Genomic DNA, 7,500 nt, shown 5'->3' with positions numbered 1-7,500 from the left:
ACAGTCGGCTCAGCAGCAACAGCAGCAGTGGCCGCAGCAACGTCCGCAGCAACAGCAGCATCGTCCGCAGCAGACGAACGGACAGCGCGTGGCTGGACAGAACCAGCAACAGTGGCAGTTGAAGGGCCAGCTGTTGCACAAGCAGAGCCAGCAGCAGCCACGTAATATGCCAGCAGTGGCAAAGAAGTCACGCAAGCGGCCTGACTCAATAGAGGTGACGCCAGCGGAGGGTGTCAGCTACCTGGATATGTACAAGGTCATCCGTACAAGCGCCCAGCTCGACGGCCTACAGGACAAAATTGGCGTCGGAAAGCGGACGCCGAAGGACACTTTGCGGCTTCCGCTCAGCCGGGACGTCGATAGCGCGGAACTATGCCAACGCATCCGCGTGGCCATCGGGGACAAGGGAGCGGCGATCGTCCGCACTGAGATGGCCCAGGTCCTGGTCACTAACATAGACTCCCTGGCGAATGAGGACCAGCTGCGTCAGGCAATGCTGACGGCGCTGGGGAAGGAGCACGTTGAGGCCGCCATCGATATGTGGGCGCGACGGGATGGCACGAACCGTGCCCGCGTCACCATGCCACGGTCGGACGCGGAGCATCTGGCCGGGAAGCGCCTGCTCCTAGGTTACACCTCGTGCTGGGTGTGGGAGGTCCCGAAAGCGTCGCTGGCGGAGAAGCGGTGCTTCCGGTGCCTGGAGCGTGGCCACTTCGCCGGGCAGTGCTCGGGCGAGGACCGCAGCAAGATATGCATCCGGTGTGGCGCGGAAGGCCACAAGGCGGTTACTTGTATCGGCCAAGTCCGATGTCTAAAGTGTGGCGGCCCGCACCCGATTGCCTCCGCCCTGTGCAAAAATACGGACCGACGATGATTGAGGTGCTCCAAATCAACATCGGCAAGAGCAGGAGCGCCCAAGATCTTGCGCTCCAGCGTATGAGGGAGGAAGGAGCAGACGTTATGCTCGTGACGGAGCTATACGCAGTGCCGGCCAACAACGGCAATTGGGCGTCTGATGAGCAACTCAAGGCCGCGATTGTCACCAGCGGCCAACGGTTCCCCATCCAGCGGGTGAGGAGTGTACAGCATCCAGGCATAGTGGCAGCAGATGTAGCAGGTATAGTCTTTATCTGCTGCTACATTCCGCCATCTGTCGGGCTCCCGGACTTCGAGCGGCAGATGGACCGGCTGGAGGTTCTGGCGAGAGGTCACCCCCACGTCGTCCTGGCCGGTGACTTCAACGCGTGGCACGGGGCCTGGGGGAGCGAGCGTGCCAACCTTAAGGGTGAGGCGCTCCTCCAGACGGCAACGAGCATCGGGTTGGAGGTGCTCAACCGCGGAACGGAGCCGACTTTCCTGGGAAACGGTGTGGCCCGGCCCAGCAGGGTGGACGTCGCCTTCGCGAGTCCATCGCTCTGCCGACCGGATGGAGTAGCGGAGGTCATCAGCTCCTGGAGGACGCTAGACCGCTACTCTTATAGCGACCACCGCTATATCCGGTTTGCGGTCGGGCAACAGCCTCGTGCTGGCCAGCGGCCCGGACGGGGCATCCAGCGGCTGGAAGGCGTCGAAGTACGGGAGGCGGGTGTTCGCTGGCGAACTCGCCAGTTTTGCCCCCGTACTTTCGAAATGGCACTCGAGGCGACCCGTTTTGCCGATCGGGTGACCGATGCGGCAAGCCTGGGGATGGTGCTCGCAGAGGCCTGCGATGCCACCATGGCAAGGATCGGCCACTCTCAGCAGAGAAAGAGCGCGAATGTGTACTGGTGGACTCCGGCCATTGAGGAGCTGACCGAGCGCTGCCGGTTGGCCCGGGAAAGGCAGAGCACGGCCTTGGACGAGACATCTGTCGAGTTGGCATCGCAGGAGCACCAGGAGGCGCGTGCTGCCTTAAGGACGGCAATTAAGGCCAGCAAGCAGCGCCAGTTCGATGAGTGGCTGCAGGCCCTAGCCGCGGACGAGACGGGACAGTGGTTCCGGCAGGTCCTTCTGCGGTTTCGGGGCAGCTGGACGGCGCGTGAACGCGACCCAGCGGTGCTGCAGCGGATCGTCGAGGAGCTGTTTCCGGAGCATCTCCCGGTCGAGTGGCCGGACGTCGCGCCTTCGGAAGGGGACACTCCGGTCCGTCCGATCAGCTGCGCGGAGCTCCAGGCGATAGCGAGCGAGCTGCATCCGCGGAAAGCGCCTGGCCTGGATGGAGTGCCAAATGCTGCGGTGACGGTTGCCATCCGCAAGCATCCAGAGTCCTTCGTCGGGGTCTTCCAGAGCTGCCTGGACACGGGCGTCATTCCACGCGAGTGGAAGAGGCAAAAGCTGGTGCTGTTGCCTAAACCAGGTAAGCCACCGGGCGAAGCGTCGTCCTGTCGCCCGATCTGCCTGATAGACAACCCAGCGAAGGTGTTCGAGCGGACGGCACTCGACAGGCTTAATGAGCACCTCGAGGATCCGGAGTCGCCTCAGCTAGCGGAGAACCAGTTCGGATTCCGGAGACAGCGAAGCACCCTGCAGGCGATCCAGCTGGTGGTGGAGGCAGGCGAGCGCGCGATGTCCTTCGGCAGGACGAACCAGCGGGACAGGCGCTGCCTGCTGGTTGTGGCGTTGGATGTTAAGAACGCCTTCAACACTGCCAGCTGGCAGGCGATAGCGATGGCCCTGCGCGAGAAAGGGGTCCCAGCGCAGCTGCAACTCCTTCTCCGCGACTACTTTACCGACAGGGAGCTGGTGTACGACACCCATGACGGCCCGGTGTCACGTCGGGTAACGGCAGGCGTTCCACAGGGGTCAATCCTTGGCCCGACTCTGTGGAACGTCATGTACGACGGCGTTCTGCGAATCCAGCTCCCTGAAGGGGCCACCATCGTCGGTTTTGCTGACGACATCGCCATCCTGGCCGAGGGCCGCACACCGGAGGAGTCGGCGACGGTTGCCGAGACAGCGATTGAGGCGGTGATGGGGTGGCTTGAGACACGTCATCTCAGTCTCGCCCCCCACAAGACCGAGGCGGTGCTCATTTCGAGTCTGAGACGAGGACGACTGGAGGTTCCGGTACGCGTCGGTGAAGTGACCTGCACCACTGGGAGATCGATGCGCTATCTGGGGGTCCAGCTTCATGAGAAGCTATCGTGGAAACCGCACGTGGAAGCGGCCGCGGACAAGGCCCTCCGTGCGGTGGCGGTTGTCACCTCGGTGATGCGAAACCACAGCGGCCCGCAGGTGGCCAAGCGGCGATTGCTGGCAGGAGTTGCGGAGTCTGTCATTCGGTACGCCTCGCCCATCTGGGCTAAGGCGACCGATATGCAGTGGTGCCGCAGACGACTGGCCCAGGTGCAGAAGCCGCTGGCACGCGGGGTGTCGAGCTCGTTTCGCTCGGTGTCCTATGAGGTGTCGGTGGTAATGGCCGGTCTTGTACCCTACCGTCTAATTATCCAAGAGGACGCAAGGTGCCACAGCAGGCTGTCGGCTGAACCTGGCATCAGCAGGAAGGAGGCTCGAGCAATGGAGCGAGCGGCCACGATGATAGAGTGGCAGAACGCGTGGGACCGTGCGGCGGCAACACCATCGGCCAGCCGCTATCAGACGTGGGCACACAGCCTGATTCCCGACCTGCACCGGTGGACGGGACGTAAGCACGGGAAGGTGGACTTCCACCTTTCGCAGGTGCTCTCCGGACATGGATTTTTCCGAGAGTACCTGCATGTCTGCGGCTTCGCTTCGTCCCCGGAGTGTCCACGGTGCGTAGGGTCGGTGGAGTCGGTGGCCCACGTCTTGTTCGAGTGCCCCGTGTTCGAGGAGATCCGACGTGAGCTGTTGGGCTGGGGGACATCCGAATCGGTCCAGCTCAGCAACATGGCCGAGAAGCTGCTGGAGAGTGCGGAGTGGTGGGACCGCATTCAAAGGGCAGCGAAAAACATCACCACCGTGCTGCAACAGCTGTGGCGCGATGAGGAGGCCCTCGCCAGCGGTCGAGCGGAAGCGGCTTTCGCCGAGGACGAGGAAGTGGTCCTCGAAAGTGTGGCCGCACTCTTCGGCGAGGAAGTGGAAGACGTCTTCGTAGAAGACATCACGAGACGGGTAAATGAAACGCGAGCAGCGCGTCAACGGTCTGCCCGCAACAGACGGCTTCGCGGCAGGGCGGAGGATCGGGCACGTGTGCGACTGGCTGCGGACGTCGCAGCAGCACTGGCCGCTCGAGATGACGAAGTACTGCGGGCCGCAGTAGAGGCGGAGCGAGCAGGCCTAGCTCCTCCTCCAATTCCCCGAAGAAGTAGGGGAGAACCACCTTCCCCTGAGACGATCAGAGTTCGCCATGAGAGGCGACTGTTTATGCAGCGAGTGTGGAGAGCTCGTGTCCGCGAAGAGGGTCCCTCGACAACGCGCCGTCGTCGGTCCATTCCGACGGAGGCGGATCTAATCCGGTCTCGGCGGAATAGACGAGAGAATGAAAGAAGACGTCGAGCTGCAGGTCGGCGATGGACAGCTGCGGAGGAGGCTTCCGCCAGCGAGGCGGAATGGTCCGATCGCTAGATTGCGAGCTAGCTTGAGAGCCTAAAGTGTTAAAATACGAGCGAGTCATGCGGACTCAGTTAGCGTACGCTTTCAATATGCGGGTAAAGGAAAGAGCAATTTAATAAAGAGATTGGGTAGGGACATCCGAAAGGGTTCATAATGACGCACGACAAATCCCTGGCGGGCGACGTCGTTCGTCAAGAGCGTGGGTTTACGCTATTGTTTTTAGAACATAATGTTTATGAACAATAAAACCTGCAATTGTTTAAAAAAAAAAAAAAAAAAACGAAGTGGAGCTTGCGGCTTAATTTGACTCAACACGGGAAAATTTACCAGGTCCGAACTTATCGAGGTAAGACAGATTGAGAGCTCTTTCTCAAATTTAAGGGTAGTGGTGCATGGCCGTTCTTAGTTCGTGGAATGATTTGTCTGGTTAATTCCGATAACGAACGCGACTCAAACAAGCTAACTAGAACGCTGTCAGCAGTGCACCTCCGGGCGCACCTGACGTCAAGGCCGGCGGCCCCTTCACGGGCGGTCGTCGGCCACGTTTGCCCTGCTTAGCGGGACAACTTGTGTTTAGCAAGGTGAGAATGAGCGATAACAGGTCCGTGATGCCCTTAGATGTTCTGGGCTGCACGCGTGCTACAATGTGAGCAGCAGCGTGTTCTCGCCAATTGGCGCCCCCATTCCGAGAGGAACGGGAAATCACCCAAATGCTCATTTAGTTGGGATTGGGGACTGCAACGGTCCCCATGAACCTGGAATTTCTAGTAAGTGCTAGTCATTAGCTAGCGCTGATTACGTCCCTGCCCTTTGTACACACCGCCCGTCGCTACTACCGATGGATTATTTAGTGAGGTCTCTGGAGGCACACCTTCCGCGGTTCCTTCGTGAGCTGCAGCTGGCATGGCCGAAGTTGACCGAACTTGATGATTTAGAGGAAGTAAAAGTCGTAACAAGGTTTCCGTAGGTGAACCTGCGGAAGGATCATTACCGATCAATACATATATGTTGTTGTGTGAGTTGGTTAGAGAGATAGAGAAACACGGTATCAGCAGAACAAACTGCTATGTTACCTTTTGGGGGCCGCGCACGCCAATTAGACCCGCGAGAGAGGTGTGTCTATACTACGATATTGAGCGTGCGCGACCGTAGGCCAGTGGCCTTCGTACCTGTGCGCACACTCCCAATGGCAGCCATCGAACGCGTAAAGTGTGTGACACATGGGCGAAGGTAAAGACCCACTAGAACATATTTAAACACTGGCCTCGAGCGAGAGAGAACCTAATCAAGAGAACGAAAGTTGTGCAAGATCGCGCCGATGCCGCCCACATCGCGCGTCGATCAATGGGAAGGAAGACCAATGGTCATCCTTGTCCACCCTGGACGGCTTCGAAGGAACCGAAAGGTGCACGGTTACGCTGTCCGGGGAACTTAAGTTGTGAGAGATGCACCTAGCGCATAACGAAAACATAGGAGACAGTTGAACATACCAAAACCCTAGGCAGGGGATCACTCGGCTCATGGATCGATGAAGACCGCAGCTAAATGCGCGTCAGAATGTGAACTGCAGGACACATGAACACCGACACGTTGAACGCATATGGCGCATCGGACGTTTAAACCCGACCGATGCACACATTCTTGAGTGCCTACCAATTCTTGTTACACACTATTCCATAACTACAGGACGCCCGCGTACCAGCGGCACGCCTGGGCGAGCAGCACGCCCGGGAGTGTGTCGCAGGCTTGAACACACGCGTTTGGCGCACTGTGCATCATGGCGTGCTCGGACCCCTTCCGCGGGGGACCTTGGGCGCTGAAATGGTAAGGCGGTACAGTTGGCCCAGTGGGTGCGTGTCGTGTCGCACGGTTCGAACTTCGGCTATAAGACAACCTGGGAGCACCGGAAGCCCTTGAACACCTGGCTTGCCGTCTGTTGCCGGGACCCGCCGTCTGGCCGAGTCGTGTAACGCGTGCGGTACGCCCACCCGCTGGATACAAGCGAACAAGTGCGTGCTACTATTTACCATTCGGGAAAAATCCAACGTAGGCCTCAAGTGATGTGTGAGAACCCCCAGAATTTAAGCATATTAATAAGGGGAGGACAAGAAACCAACAGGGATTCCCTGAGTAGCTGCGAGCGAAACGGGATAAGCTCAGCACGTAGGGACGGCGCGTACCTCGCGTCTGTCCGATTCCGTGTACTGGACCGGTCCGTTATCTACCACTTACGGTGCAAACAGTTCAAGTTCAACTTGAAGGTGGCCCATTATCCCACAGAGGGTGATAGGCCCGTCGAACGGCACGAAAAGTGAGGTGGTAGACGGTCGGCTCCATGGAGTCGTGTTGCTTGATAGTGCAGCACTAAGTGGGAGGTAAACTCCTTCTAAAGCTAAATACCGCCATGAGACCGATAGAAAACAAGTACCGTGAGGGAAAGTTGAAAAGCACTCTGAATAGAGAGTCAAATAGTACGTGAAACTGCCTAGGGGACGCAAACCTGTTGAGCTCAATGATCCGGGCGGCGATATTCAGCGGTGGTTGGCCCTCGCCGGGTCGGCTGCCGTGCACTTATCGGTCCGCAGTAACGGACATCGCGATCCATTACAAGTGTGAGTTTATTGTTCCGGCAACGGCCCCTGGCTCGTGGTTGGCGGCTCTTTAGTACGGGTGGCTCGGCGGCCTCCCCGAGCGAGAGTCTCCGCGCCTTTCACACCGAGAGGCGCAGGGCCCGACCGAGCATTTGGTGCGCCGCTGGAAGCGTGATGGATTGGTTAGAGCGGGGTCGAGAGGGCAGGTTCTCAAGCCGGAGACCTTCGAAGCACTCACCCCCGATCTGTGATGACGCATTATGCATTGAGATACCCTCGGGACCCGTCTTGAAACACGGACCAAGAAGTCTATCTTGCGCGCAAGCCAATGGGTATTGGCGGTCCTACCCCGGGCCGCTGGACACTGGAAACCCACAGGCGTAGACAAATCGAACAG

The 7,500-nt window shown here is 59.0% G+C and overlaps 2 non-coding genes across 2 annotated transcripts in view; both read left to right on the top strand.

Annotated features, from left to right (window-relative positions):
* Window positions 1-6,005: 6,005 nt before the first annotated feature.
* Window positions 6,006-6,163, top strand: LOC128308342 (5.8S ribosomal RNA). Its single transcript, XR_008288226.1, has one exon. It is a non-coding gene; the product is annotated as a 5.8S ribosomal RNA (ribosomal RNA).
* A 397-nt stretch (window positions 6,164-6,560) lies between these two features.
* The window catches only part of LOC128308335 (large subunit ribosomal RNA), a 4,157-nt gene continuing 3,217 nt past the window's right edge, over window positions 6,561-7,500 (top strand). The window contains exon 1 of the ribosomal RNA XR_008288221.1: window positions 6,561-7,500. This exon is cut by the window's right edge and continues 3,217 nt beyond it. This is a non-coding gene — a ribosomal RNA (large subunit ribosomal RNA).

The sequence above is a fragment of the Anopheles moucheti genome (genome assembly GCF_943734755.1).
Source record: "Anopheles moucheti chromosome X unlocalized genomic scaffold, idAnoMoucSN_F20_07 X_unloc_33, whole genome shotgun sequence".
Taxonomy (NCBI): Eukaryota; Metazoa; Arthropoda; class Insecta; order Diptera; family Culicidae; genus Anopheles; species Anopheles moucheti.
This window is presented reverse-complemented; position numbering and strand designations above follow the sequence as displayed.